Source organism: Chenopodium quinoa, unplaced genomic scaffold (assembly GCF_001683475.1).
Source record: "Chenopodium quinoa cultivar QQ74 unplaced genomic scaffold, ASM168347v1, whole genome shotgun sequence".
NCBI classification, from domain to species: domain Eukaryota; kingdom Viridiplantae; phylum Streptophyta; class Magnoliopsida; order Caryophyllales; family Amaranthaceae; genus Chenopodium; species Chenopodium quinoa.
In genome coordinates this window covers 2390972-2404316 of record NW_018742523.1, presented here as the reverse complement: position 1 = coordinate 2404316, position 13345 = coordinate 2390972, and the positions used below count along the sequence as shown (strand labels likewise).

Sequence of the window (13345 nt, the reverse complement as noted above, 5' to 3'; positions counted from 1 at the left end):
ACAAAGGTAATGTTGAAAAAAATACAATGCACATACATATATTAAAACAAAACACCAATCGCTTTGGATAATTATTACTTTTTTTATTTACAACTATCATCACAATTAAATAGGAGGGAAATTTGGATAATTAAATAGGAAATTTCTTTGGATAATATAACGTGAAAACAATTCAATTTAGCATTGAGTCCAAAAGTCAGACACTTTTCATTTTGATAGTTTCCGTATTCATAAGTTATAGGTTATTTTTTGAATGAATATTGGTTATCTTATGAACTTTGATGGTTTTCGTATTTATAGGCCAACAACAGTAATAGTAGAGTATGCACTATTATCTTATACATGTTATTATACACATGTAGTGTAGTTTTTTAAAAAATAAAAAATAAAAAAAATCATTAATGACATCATACAATAAAATGGCGGGAATTTTTTTAATGAGAATGTGACCCATAAGATAGGAAGGGGGATGTATGATGTCAGCAACGTTTTGTTTTAGTAATTTTTTGGTGAAGAAAAAAAAATACTAAAACAAATGGATAATAGATTTGTGATCAAATGGTTTTTTTTCTTTATTTTTAATTTGGTTTTTTAAATACCTATATATTTATTTATTTTTATAAATAAGTTATGGATTTGGAGTAGTAAATATAATTCTAATTTGATTTAAGAATAATAATTTCTTAAAATCATATATATTTTTGTGTTAATATAAATGATTTTAATAAAACTATTATTAATAATTATTAGATTTATAAATTATTAATATTTACAAATGCCGTGGTAATAGCTGAAATCTTCAGGTATATAATTACGAGTACAATTTTATGAATACGTAATAGTTATGATGTTCTTTTTAATAATTACTCTCCTGATTTTATTTATTTATTTATTTATTTATTTATTTGTTTTAGGCCCATTTGTAATCTTGAATTAGATGAGAAATTAACTCCGTAGATTCTTCAATTTGACATATACAGGGTAAAACCCAATGTATAAATATATCTATGTGAAATCTTGTTAGATTTGTCTTAATGCCTAGTTTCAAGAATCAACTGTTTATTAGGCAGGCGTAGTTAAATAAATTAATTTTAAATATATGCATTGGAAAGTGTTCCAAAGAAATGGGGCCAATAAAATGCATAGAAAGGACTACAATATATAAGTTGATGATTATTGGCTTATTAATTATGCTTTGCGGGATCATAGTTGTCAACAACATGAGAATTAATTGACCAAACTTGAAGCTAACCAACTAAAATTTAATTTGATTTGATTTGATTTGATTTGATACAGTCCTGTATGATCCAAATCTGGTACTCCTTCCGTCCCCGAAAGAACGACCCTTTTGGGTTGATTTTGCGTGTATTAAGAAAGTTATTGGAAGTATAAGAGTGTATAGGGAAGCTAAGAAAAGTAAATTGAAAAGAGAAATTTACATTGGAATTGCAAAAAAGTAGATAGAGAAAGTAATAAAAGTATATAGAAAAAACAAAATTTGCATGGGAAAGCTAATTTTGCACAAATATTATTGCAAATTAGAGTGTATTAAAATGCAAATGGGATGAATATTTTGGGACTAAAATTAGGCCAAAAGGGTCGAACTTTTGAGGACGGAGGGAGTATAATTTAACCCTTTAAGAACTAATTTGATCACTCAACTTGATTCTTGGGCCGCAACTGTCTGAAATAGTGATGTTTGATGCGTATTGATGATGACAAATCTTACTTTTCTTGGAACTTTCTATCATTATTAGTAGTATTATTTTATTAGTTTGATTTAATTTATAATTTTTTATCTAGGTGGCCAAAATTAATTAGGACATAATTGTTGGTATGATTTGGTTATTAGAAGATAACTTAGCATTAAAGATCATATTTACAAAACTTTATCTTTACAAGTTAGGATTAGTTTTCCTCTTTGTATTAGGTTTTTTTATGCATGATATTTATTAGGCTAATTATTTAGCTTATATGTGACGGAGTTAATGAATGAGTGAATAGAAAATTAATTGATTTTGATATTTATAAAGTTTTACATAAGCTTGTGCTTGTGTACTCCTGTCCTTGTTGAGGTTAAACCTCTTGTAACTTAGTGTTTCTTGTCCGAGACTTAATATCACAAACCTTTCAATTGCGCTTGAAGGTTATATCACATTAAATCCATATCAAATTGGTTAATAGACCAGTCGAATTTTTTTTATTTATTTGCCTTGTTCTCCCTTGTAACAAAAGATTTTTCATCGATTATTTTTTTGAATTTGGATTTTTTTTGTTTATATTTCACCTGTATTATTTCAGGATTTATTGTGGTAGTTACTATTAAAGTAATTAGGTTTTTGAAAAGAGATTTGTTTTCGCATCAATTCTTAACAGAAGAAAATTTAACGATCATATCTGGAATTGTACTTGGATTTTTTTGCTTGATTCTTTTTATGTGGACTCTAAAAACAATGATCTTTCATATTGTAAATTTTCGTGAATTTTCGTTGAGTAACGAATTCGCAGCAGCACCAAACTTTAACGAACCTAATTTGCCTAGCTAGGTTGAATAAAAGTGTTTGCCGCGTTGATGGAACGAAATCAAGAAAATCAATGCAAAGATGGATAAAATTGATGAGGCGATTGAAAGGGACATCGAGAAGCTCTTAAATTTTTCTTAGGTCACAAAGGGTAATTTTTGAAGACAAAGATGAGAAATTAATTGGTTTACAAGGTGTGTCTTGTGGTGGAGAAGGAAAATATTGAACCTCTATCATATTCTAACCCTAAAGATCAAATCTAGGATTAAAAAAACAAAATGAATGATAGGGTTAATCCGGCCAACTAATAAGAATTTAACCCACCAGAGCAAAACTTAGGTCCTTCAATTAATAAATGATGCAAAAAACCTAGGTCCTTCAATAATAACATGTTATTAATTCCCAAAAATATAGGTCCCATATATGATAAAGCTAAGTCAATAAATGATGTTATTTCTTTTTCAAATTTTCAATTCTCTATACTGTAAAATAATACTATGTAATACACAGTAATTATGAAATCTCATTTATAAAAGTATTTAACGTTTTTGTATGGAATCTTTCTCTCAAAGTATTGTAATTTGATTTGCAATAATATTTTTGGCTAATATTCTACCAAAAAAAAAAAAATACAGAGTATACAAAGTATGTATATGATAAATAATCTAGAATTTTTTTTTTTGGTGTCCATTGCACAATTTTTTAATTTTTTCATAATAACATTTATATACGTAGTATCAAAATATACAGAGTACTAGCGTAAGTTTTATGCACCAACAAAAAAAGTACTACAAAGTTTTCATTTTTTTATACAAATTGATTAATTTGGCTCTTTTTTATATATGTACTAGTTTAGGACCCGTGCCACGCACGGTAACTCCAAAACAAACTATATATTAATTATCTACTTATGTATTATCAAACAAAATATGACAAAAAATCAAAGATATGAAACAAAATATTGAAGACCTAATTAAATATAAATAATACAAAATGTAAACATAAACTCATTAAATGAAGTAAAAATATAAATAAAGTAGAATGGTGAACTAAAGGTAGTTGATCACCAATCGCTTTACAATTTTTTCTATTTTTCTAATTTATTTCATGGAGTATTTAAGTAAGATACACTTAGAGTCCACAACTTGTGATGATGTTAATAATGTCTAACGCAATTTCATCAGTAACACCAACAGATGTCTCGTCAAAAAATCCATTATCCGATTCACATTCTTCATCAATCATCAACCTCTCAAGTAAAAGAACAAATTTAATCGTTAATTTATGAACAAATTTAATCTTCAGTTTCAGAACAAATTAAATTTAATCGCTAGTTTAATGATATAAACATGGTAATATATTCGTTTAAAATAATTATGCATGATACTAATTAGGACTCTCATCACAAATAGTCCACCAGACCACCACACAACAAAACAAAACTTAAGTTTTTTGACTTGTAATTAACTTTAGGCTTCTCAAGTAATTTGTATAACTTAGCCAATTAGTAGCTTTAAAAATGCAAAACGATGGAAACATAAACTTCCTTAACGTAAATGATTTGATTTACTCTAATGGATTATTGTGTAGTGATCTTTTATAAAAAAATATAGCTAGTGCTTTATTACAGCTATCGTTAGTAGCTAATTTAGGTATATCGTACAATATATATTTGACTTCCTTAATGTAAATGATTTGATTTGCTCTAATGGATTATTGTGCAGTGATCTTGCTTTTATAGTAAGAATCAAACATATTCACTGTTATAGAATATTGTTTACGTTAAAAATCAAATAAAGAATCAATTTATAATAATAAAGATAAAAAAAAGAATCAATAATTTATTATAATAAATAAACAAATATATTTATTGTTATAGAATATTTCCTATTTTAAAATATTTTCATATATTCAAATTATAGACTTATGTACTTCCTCTATTTTTTTTTAAATGCAACACACCTTTTTGACATGCTTTTTTAAAAGGTGATTCGAATAGGTAAACAAGCTACTTTATTAAAATCATATTAACACCACGATTAGAGAAGGGTTAACTAATATGTGTATAAATTATTTTGATTAATTTGTATGTTTACTTACTTTAATCACCTCCTAAAAAAGCGTGAAAAAAGGTGTGTTGCATTTAAAAGAAAACGGAGGAAGTATATTTTATAAATCAAAGTACTGTGAAATATTTTATTTAAGGAATGAGATAGTTTAACTACTAAAAAAAAAATTAAAAAGGAGGGATGTTGGAGGGAAAATAACAGCATCAAGAAATTACATGTGTTATTCCTGGTGTCTGTTTTAGTATTATGTTATTGATGTAAGTTTTATGCACCAACAAAAAAAAGTACTACACAGGTTTTTTTTTCTTTTTTTTTTTATTTTTTATACAAATTGATATATTTGGCTCTTTTCTATATATGTATGACAAAAATGATAAATAATTTCTCTATAATTATTGCTCCGTATTAATCTTTTTTAATTTGTAATAATCCTAATTAGAGAATATATATTATAAATTGGTCCACGTCCACAAATAAAGAAAAGGAAAATATTTTTGGCTTGTTAGTATCATATATTTTTTTGTTAAAGAATGATTCATTAGTATAATAAAATCCATATGTTTTAGGCTTTTAGCAATTAATATTTTTATCCAAATAGACAAGTAATTGGTCCCTTAGTATGAAATTCAATTGGTTTTTTTTTTTTTTTTTTTTTTTTTTTTTTTTTTTTTTTTTTAATTTATGTTATCTCTTTGAAGGAAAAAAAATATATAAAGATCAATAATAATTTTAATATTAATAGAGACTATTTTTCTTAGGGGACTATCTTTTTTACTCACCTTTGATTAGTATTTGGCCGGAAAAGTGATTGTAGGTCCCAAAGGTGAAAAAACTAAAAACTTAGACCCCAATGTTATACTTAAGTCTCATATATTCATATATGTTCAAAATCAAATTATATAATTAATAACGAAAAATAATGATAAATAAATTGTTTAAAATATGTTCATTGTAAATAGTTATATGTTCATTTTTAATGTACTAAATGTTCATTTCTAAAGTATTACATGTTCATTTTATTTAAGAAGAATTATACAAAATTTCGATTGTAATTATTCCAACTCAAAAAAAATTGAATATTTACCTTAAATCTAGACCCGATCATGTCAAGCCCCGCTAGGAAAATGCTCGTGTTTGGGTAGAATATTTGGGCCCGGCCAATTTTTTAAAATAAAATCAAGAAAAAAAAAACAGGTTTGGACTGCTTGAAAAGCTAATTTTTAATTAAAATTTTGGCCTAAAAAGCCCTTTTATTTGCCCGAAATATCGGGTTAGGGCACACTTTTTTTGGCCCGAAATAGGCCGAATTTTTTTTTTGCAAGGCTCGGTCAGGCCCATGATCACCTCTACTCTAATCTAATTTTGGTTCATCATATAGAAAATAATTGTCGATTTAAAACATGATTTGTTAGGAATGAAATGGCTACAAACATAAGAAAGAAAGACTAGAGAGAGAAAAATGAGTACAATCAATGGAAGTTCATCACATATTCAACAATTCAATTGATATTCCCTCAATTGGGAAAAATTTTCAGGATCTATTCGCTTAACAGGTCGATTTGTGAACAACTACTCGTTAAAAAGTTTTGTAAAAAAAAACTACCCCTAAAATTTAAGAAGTTTGGGTAGCACTACCCTTTTTCATTTTCCGGCAACTTATTCCGGCGAGTGGGACCCATTTATTATTTTTGCTCCAAAAAAAAAATATCATCACCCTCGCATATATTAACCAACCCTCCTCTTCTTTGCAAAAACTCAATCCAAAAAACAAAATCTTTGTGAAAATCGGCAATTAAACAAGGAAAAACGATTTGGTTTTCACTAAGATTTTATTTTTTGGGTTGATTTTTTGCAAAGAAGAGAAGGGTTAGTTAATATATACGAGGGTAAGGATGTATCTTTGGAGGGAAAATAACAAATGGGCTCCACTCGCTAGAATTAGTTGCCGGAAAATGTAAAAGGGTAGTGCTACCCAAACTTTTTAAATTTGGGGGTAGTTGTTTTCAAAAAACTTTTTAGCAAGTAATTGTTCACAAATTAACCTGTTAAGCAAGTAGTTCTTGACAATTTTTTCCATCAATTATTCAAATAATCAAACAATAAATCCATTATGATAAACGAAATCAAACAAATTACAATATAAATTATATCTTCTACCTTTTCCAACATTTTATCAAGAACAATTGTAGTGGTGTAATTTAAAAACAATTTTGCTCTTGAGGATAATGAGTTGTGAATGGATAATAAGAGGAGAGTGAGAGAGTAGAGAGCAAAATTGATAGAGGTAAGAAAAAAAAAAGGAAAATAGTTTATTTTTAATAAAACGAAAGAAAACCAAAAATCCTGTTCATTTTTAGAAAACTACATATTCATATTAATAGCTGGTCCAACTAGCTTAGCTGCACAAAGGAGTAGCTAAGGATTTGCGGAGGTTTTAAAAAAAATTCTATACTTTCTTGAGTTTTATAATTGAACAGATAAACTAAAGATTGAATAGCATGGGAAACTGTGATGAATTTCTGATGAATTTTACCTAGCACATATATATTGACCTTATTCCAATCGGGTTGGAAAGTAGAATTCTAGAGATTTTCAATGGTATATTATTTTCCATAATACGAGTTCGCGATCAAAAGTTGACAAACACCATATATTTATCTTGATCTGCGAGGTTATTTTCTACCCTTATATAAAACTCTTTAAAAATTAAACCATATATATAAATATATCATGGCCGATCGTAAATTCCTAAGGCCTTAATACAATATTTAAAATAAAATGATATAAACATAAATCACAATCCAAACCAAGAAAAACAAAGGAGGTGCTCCCCAAAACTTGGGGCTAAAACACGAACTACTAGAGAAATTCGTAGCCTCAAGGACTAAACTCAAGTAAGGGGTGGGGCCCTCCTGTGTACAGCACTTCATAATTAGAATGCAATTATAAAAAAAATAAGTAAATGTGAAAATAAAATGGAGGACAGATTTGTGGGGCCCTCCCTTGTCATTTTTCGTCTAGCTTGTTGTTTTTTCCGCCAAATTCATTCATAGCAGGAGTTTTATTTTTCTTCCTACCAATTCACTGCATTATTATTTCCAAAATTTTATTCTTTTTCCCACTGAATAAAATAATGTAATTGAATTTAATTTCCCATTGAATTCCTTCCAATTCATTACTTTGAGTTTTGTAAATTAGTTTTTTTAATGAAATTCAGATATTCGTTATTTGGGTTTTTGATTTGTTGTGTTGGTAATTTATTGTTCCAGATTTGGAAGGCAAAATTGTTGAATTACTTCTGCCATAACTGAAATTGTATGAAGATGCATTTTGTCGATGGATGGAGCGATGTTGGTGGTAGTCCGAGTGCACAGATCAGTGTTTTTTAAAAATTTTGCAACTCTAATTTGTTACGGTTAATGATTCATGAATGCGCCTATTGGTTTTGTAAGTAGTCAAATTATTTGTGGAATTATTAATAGTAATATTAGCATTAATTAGTATTGTTGTTGTATAGCAACTTGTATGCTTTGTATTGTAGAATTTTGTAGTTTTAATTTGTGGGTTTAGAGATGTAGTTATTTCTTGTTGCATGCTTTCTATTGTAGTATGAAATTGGGGATATAGTATATGCTATGCACGTTATAAGTATGGAGGTTGTTCTCAATTTTGACCTAGAATGTGATTTTATTGTGAGCATGTAATACCAATTAATGATTAGTTGGTATTTGATATTAATACCAACTGTCAACTAAATGGTACTATTTTGATAGTGTGTTATGATTTTCATTGAATGAGTTATTAATGGTCGTGTGAAAGTTAAATTGTTTACACATGGTCTATGTGAAGTTAAATTGTTGTTGTTGATATTGTGAGTTAATATGTTTAAGAATGTTGGGGTTTAGAACTTAGTATAAGAGTGGCGTGAGTTAACAATTTATATTTGTCCATGACAATTATGTTGATGTTGAGGCAACGACCATGGATCGAGACCAAGAGCAATACGATAGTTCATGTTCTAGTTTAGATGAGGAAAGTTTGGGAGAAATTGATGTATCCGATCATCTAGGGGGTGATGGTATTGACTTAAATCAAGCTGCAGAGGGAGGTGATGAAGGAGTGTTTCTGACAACGTTGAGGAATGTAGGATCATCTGGGGCAAATGATGGCCCGTTGGTGCCTCGTCAATAAATCGGTATGGTATTTGAAAGTTGGGAGGAGTTAAACAAGTATTACTGTAATTATGGTAAGCAACAAGGATTTGGGGTTGTTTGTATTGGTAGTGGAAAGGCGGTGAAAAAAAATTAGGTAAGTCAAAATCAATGGGTACTTATGTGTGGAAGTATTGTTATGGAAGGACAACGTATAGAAGGAAGGTGAATGAGAAGAGAACTGTTGTGTATGATGAGCCGATTGTGAAATAGAAATCCACTCATTTCTTTTTTATTTTGCTCAATTGAATTTCTGTTTGCTCATTTTTCTTTTGTTTTGCTCATTTTTTTGTTAGGGAAACAAAACGTGAATATTAATTATGATATTCTTACATTTCTTTCTGATGTTGATAAAATCAAGGACTTGAATTGGTCAAAGTATATCCTTGAGTGTCTTGTGAAGGGCAAGCTTTTCTGGGAAGAACGTTCAACTCGTTCTTTTCCTCGGTCTTTATTGTTTCTTATGGTATTACTATAATTTTTGTTCATTTTTAATGTAGTATTTCTTACTTATTTGTTGATTTTTAATTTACTAATTTTTTTTTTCTTCTTGTTTGTAGTTATTGTATGTTGATCAATTTGTACTTGAGGAAGTTCGAGCTGCACGTGAAATTCCAATCTTGAAAGGGTGGACAACAACTATGTTGTCAACACGTGAGAAATTGGAGATCTTTAAAGGGAGGCGTGGAAATATTCGTGTCAAAAAGCTTGATGCTGGTTTTTCTAGCATGACACAGCCTAAAATGGTATTTAACTATAATTTTTTATTTTATTCTTTTCCTTTTTATTCTACATTTTTAACTTTTTTGTTTTTTATTTAAGAAAAATTCATTCCTTCTGAAGTGGAAACTCAAGTAGGTGCCAATAAGGTAATCGTATGTACTGTAATATTCTTTGTTCTTTATGGAAATGACCGACTAATTTTTGCTCATTTGCTAATAAGCAAGCAATTACTTGCTCATTTTTGAAATGAGCAAATAATTTTTTGCTCATTTGACAGATGAGCAAATTATACAATTGGTTATGTCTTATAAGAAAGCTTGGTTTATATTTGTTAGGATATTTGCTTTCAACTTGTTCTAACTTTTTTTTTTTTTTTTTTTTTTTTTTTTTTTTTTTTTTTTTGGGTTTTTGTTTTTGCTTGATTTTAGGAACAATCTGATCCAATTCGTAGAGAAAAATGAAGAAATTGAACAAGATCCGAAGAAGGTATTTATATGAGTTTTCTGGAAACTTATATTAATTCTTTGCTCATTTTTAAAAATTTTGAGTGTTGGATAACTCATATTGACATTATGACATGCCTGAAGAATTACATGATAGAAGTCAGAAACCTGTATTTAGGTTGTTAGTTGGTTTAATTAGAAACATGGCAGGAACCTGTATCATTTAATCATTATCATGATTGAAGCCAGGAACCTGTATTTAATTATGAGCCATAAGCATAAGATACTAGTTATAAACCTTTTTGCTAAAAATCTTACCCACAAGACAAGTAGCAGAGGACAAGATATCATGAACAAAAGAGTTAGCTACAGGGGTAAAAGGAAACTTAGGCTGACCAGAAAGGTCAGGAGCTGAATTAGAGGTAGTATCATTAGGTGTTTTGCTAGAGGGGTGAGTCATTGGTGATGAGGAAGGTAAAACCATATTGACTAGAGGCATATGATGTCCTGGGTTAAGGTCAGGGGAAGAAATATTCTAATTTTGATATCCATGAGGAAGGGATTGGTGGGATAAGGTTTTAATGTGAGTTCCATTACAAGGGAGAACGTCAACTCCCACAGATCCTAATTGACATCCTAAATGAGCAATTAATTTTTTGCTCAATTGTCAAATGAGCAAAAACTTCAGTGCTCATATGTAGTTTAATTTGCTCATTTTTATATGACTTTGTTCATTTCACATCCACTTTGCTCATTTCATATTCACTTTGCTCATTACATATTTACTCTTTTCATTTATATTCATCTTATTATGATTTTTTTTTTTTTTTTTTTTTTTTTTTTTTTTTTTTTTTTTTTTTTTTTTTTACAGAAATGCCTTATGGAGCTTGCAACAACATCTACAAATCTAGTCTTAGCATACATGGATTTCAGTCAAAAATATGAAGTTGCCGTCAAGTATTTTCCAAACAATGAGAAGATTCAAAAGCTGAAGGAAGATACAATGAGCATTTGTGATGAGCACAAGATGAGCTCTAAAGCTTTGACTGAAGATATTCCTCTCTCATTTAGCCAAGATAAACATTATTGGCAAGATCCAGCTGTAATTGACGCTTGGGATAGGTTTTCAAAGATTTCAGGCAATGACAAGCATGCTGAATCTACAATCAATGCTAGGGTTGATCATCTAAATGAATCACAACCAATTGTTGTTATTACTAAGATCGTTGCTGAATGTGTTCACATAGCAAGTGGTATATTTGATGTTGAAACTCCATCCGTTATCATACAGCCTAGGGCTGCTGAACATGTGTTTCCAAAAACTTGGAGAGTCAAGTATCAGATATAGTTTAAGAAGTTCAGTTGCCTAAGGATGTGGAACTCCTTCATTCAGCTTAGGTATCTCTTCTCAAGAAACTGATTCTCAGAATAAGTCCCCTAGCATTGCACCTACTGATGAACTTGTAGTTGCTCCTGTCAGTGCACAAGTTGGTGCTTCTAAATCAGTTGTTGCTGCTGTTGCTGATGCTCTGAATGCTCAAGAAGATCCAATTGTGCTTAAGAGAAAAGGAGATGCTGAAATGAGAGTTCTATTCCAAAGAAGAAGCGTAAAGTGCAACCATCGCTGCAAATAAGATCTCCTTTTAAGTCTCGGATTATCAACATTTATACACCATTAACAGCAGTTCAGAAAGGTGTTATGCTCATTTTTTCATGAGAACAAAAATCGTTTGTAAGTATTTATTCAGTTTTTCAGTTTTGGAAATTGGCAATTGACCTTATTTTTCTTTCTTAAAACAAGTCTAGCTCTATATTCTCACTTTACTTATCTTCGATTGAAATTATTTTAACTTCCCTAAATCTTATATGTAGTAATCCAGGGTTTTTATGCGAGGGTAGGGGTGGCAAACGGATCAGGTCAGGTCGGGTTCGTGTTCGGGTTTTCGGGTTTCGTGTCAGCTAAATCCTAACCTGAACCTGATCCATTTAAGTTTTCGGGTTGAAAACCCCAACCTGAACCTGATATTTTCAGGTTCGGGTCAACCTGAAAACGACCTGATTTGACCTGATTTTTTTATTTTATTTTTTTAAATTTTCTTTTTGACTTTAATAACCTGATTTTTCAGCCTGATTTTGTACCAATTAACAGAATGTATTTTATACCAAGAACTTGTTTTTTTTTCAGCCTGATTTTGTACCAAGAACCTGTTTTTTTTTTTTTTTACCTAATGTTTTCAAACATGATTTCCAAACTTAAAGATTTTAAGAAAAGTAGAAAACCAAATAAAGTCTAACAAGTCTAAATACCTAATTAACTATTACATAACAAAATTAGTCTTAAACAAATTACAAACCACAATTAAAAAGAAATAAATGTTTTTTAAAAAATCAGAAATGATCAAACAATGTTCGAAGAAGCATTCTCATCAAATTGTTCAAGTTCGGGCGAGGAACGTGGTGTGTCATGATTGTCGTTGTTGTCCTCCACCTTAAGCTTCATAACTGATCCACATAGCATTTCCATTTGAGGATCCATATTTGCTACAAGAAAAACAATAGCAAATTACAATCAATAATGTATGACATGTACTAAAAATAAAAGTTAGAAGTATTGTATTACTTCATTACTTGTATAAAAAATCATTTATTACCTTCCCCAAAGGCCCAATCCCTTAAGCAAATGATAGCTTCCACCGTTTCTGATTTTAAAGAACTTCTATAACAATCAAGCACCCGACTTCCAGTACTAAAAGCTGATTCGGAGGCCACGGTTGATACGGGGACAGCAAGAACATCCTTAGCAATTTTAGCTAATACAGGATAGCGGACCGAACAAGTTCTCCAATAAGACAAAATATCAAGGTTGGTGCCTCGAGGGATAAGTGGCTCCTCATAATACATATCAATTTCAGATTTGATTGCCACACTTGATTGCTCTTGAGAGAAACTATCAAAATCCTATATACCAAGATTTAGATTACATCAGAAAATAAAAATCAGATTAGATGACACAAAAAATCAGAAAATATAAATCAGATTATAAAAATCAGAAAATAAAAATCAGATTAGATGACACAAAAAATCAGAAAATAAAAATCAGATTATAAATAAAGATGCAAACTAAAAGCTGCTGAGTTATATAAGGATTTGCTACTCAATCATTAAAACTTGGCATTTGTTTCACTTGCAATATAGGTCAATGCATCAGAAAGTTTGTTTACCATCATAAAATCATCAGAAGCTTCATTGGAAGCATTAGTAGTGGGAATAACTTTGCTTGATGAAGAATGAGTAGATTCATAAGCCTCGTATAACCTCCGTAGAGCATCCTTAACCTTAGAGAACTCAAGCTCGTATTCAATACTATGCTGACCATA

General features: G+C 29.7%; 1 long non-coding RNA gene across 2 annotated transcripts; it reads left to right on the top strand.

Annotated features, from left to right (window-relative positions):
• Positions 1 to 7510: 7510 nt before the first annotated feature.
• LOC110719981 lies at positions 7511 to 12165 on the top strand. 2 transcript variants are annotated; one of them, XR_002511219.1, is made up of 5 exons: positions 7511 to 9268; positions 9363 to 9548; positions 9625 to 9671; positions 9954 to 10011; positions 10840 to 12165. It is a non-coding gene; the product is annotated as an uncharacterized LOC110719981 (long non-coding RNA). The 2 variants fall into 2 exon arrangements; XR_002511218.1 differs by having other exon boundaries at positions 9363 to 9671.
• The last annotated feature ends 1180 nt before the right edge of the window (positions 12166 to 13345 follow it).